Source organism: Hypanus sabinus, chromosome 5, assembly GCF_030144855.1.
Source record: "Hypanus sabinus isolate sHypSab1 chromosome 5, sHypSab1.hap1, whole genome shotgun sequence".
Classification (NCBI taxonomy): domain Eukaryota; kingdom Metazoa; phylum Chordata; class Chondrichthyes; order Myliobatiformes; family Dasyatidae; genus Hypanus; species Hypanus sabinus.
This window is the reverse complement of record NC_082710.1, coordinates 164,591,215-164,593,261: the sequence shown is the minus strand read 5'-3', so window position 1 is coordinate 164,593,261 and position 2,047 is coordinate 164,591,215.

Genomic DNA, 2,047 nt, shown 5'->3' with positions numbered 1-2,047 from the left:
AATATTTCTGCCTCATGAGTCATGGAGAATACAAGTGGGAAATGGATCCTTGAGAAAGTCAATTGGGAGAAGTTTCTGGAAAAAAGTGATAGATATCCAAGTCGGGTCAGTGATGAGATGGACATAGAAACTCTTGACAGCATATTAAAACAAGGCATAACATCAGCTGCATTAGAATCCATTCCTAAAGGTAAAGGAGGAACAAAGAAGAGAGTAATGTCATGGTGGGATGATAATTGTAAGGAAGCAGTGAGAATTAGAAATAAGGCTTTTAAATTGGTTAAAAGAACTCATAACTTCCATCGTGATTCAGTACAAACAAGATCAGTCAGTAGTAAGGAGGACAATAAGACATGCTAAAAGGATGCACTGGAAAAAGTATTGTGATTCAATCGGAAACACAATCCAAGTAAGAGAGGTGTGGGGGATGATAAAAAGGATGGGAGAGGACAGGAGAGAGTGGAGGTACTCAGTTCTGGTGGATGGAAATGTGACAGCAGTAACAAATAACGAAAAGGCAGCGCTGTTGGCAAGTACTTTTGTTATGGTACATAGTTCTGATAATTTGTCTGAGAAGGGAAGAAGAGGTAAAGAGAGAACAAAAACTGAAAATATGGAGGCTTTATGTAGGAAAACTAAACTTGATGGCGTGCAAGATGTCCCTTTCGACACGGGAGAATTAAGAAAGGCACTAGATAGAACAGGAAAGACTGCACCAGGTAAAGATGAAATATGTATAGTATGATAAAACACCTGAGTGAAGGAAGTCTGGAGAAACTACTGCTTCTGTATAACAAAGCCTGGGATGAAGGGAGAATACCAGGGAGCTGGAAAGAGGCAATAATTATTCCAATAAAGAAACATGGAAAAGATACAGCAGGCCAGGAAATTTATAGGCCAATTGCCTTGACGTCTCATATATGTAAACTTATGGAATGTATGATAAATGAGAGGTTAGTGGACTTTCTGGAGAGTAGAGGTGTAGTGGCTATGTATCAAAGTGGGTTCAGGAAAGGAAGGAATATTATGGATCCAGTGTTGTGTCTAGAAGATAAAATAAGAAAAGCACAAGTAAATAAACAGACACTGGTTGCAGCTTTTTTTTGATGTTGAGAAAGCTTATGCTATGTTATGGAAGGAGGGGCTCCTAATCAAACTGCATTTAATACATGTGGATCAAACAGGATTTATTAAAAATAGACAATCGGCAGATAATGTTACTCGATTACTTAGCGTAATTGATTTGGCACAAAAGAGGGAGGAAATGAGTGTGGCAGTTGCTTTGGATGCAGAAAAAGCATTTGATAGATTGGAATGGGATTTTTTATTTAAGGTATTGGAAATATACGGGTTAGGACTATTTTTTATAAATTGGATTAAAACCTTGAATACTAGTCCCAAAGCTAAAGTAGTGACAAATGGCCAAATTTCAACATCATTTCAGTTAACAAGGTCAACTAGACAAGGCTGTCCATTATCACCTGCTTTATTTGTGATGGCGAGAGAACCATTAGCTCAATTAATTAGAACTGACCCTGATATTATGGGTTTTAAAGTTAATCAGGAGGAATATAAGATTAATCTATTTGCTGATGACATTTTGATTTATTTAACAAACCCTTTGCATTCATTGTGTAAATTATCTTTTAGATTGGAAGAATATGGGAAAATATCAGGATATAAAATAAATTGGGACAAAAGTGAAATTTTACCTCTTACTAAAGGAGACTATAGTCAATGTTGATTAGTAACTTAATTTAAATGGCTGACAAGTGGTATAAAATATTTGGGTATAAGAGTTGATAGCAATATAAAGAACTTATATAAATTAAATTATTTACCGTTATTAAGAAAAATTCAAGAAGATTTTGATAAATGGATGATGTTACTAATAACATTAGTAGGCAGAGTCAATGCTGTAAAAATGAATATATTTCCTAGATTACAGTACTTATTTCAAACATTACCAATACAGCTGCCACAGAAGTTTTTTCAAGAGTTAAATAAACGTGTGAGGAAGTTTCTTTGGAAAGGTAAGATGTCAAGA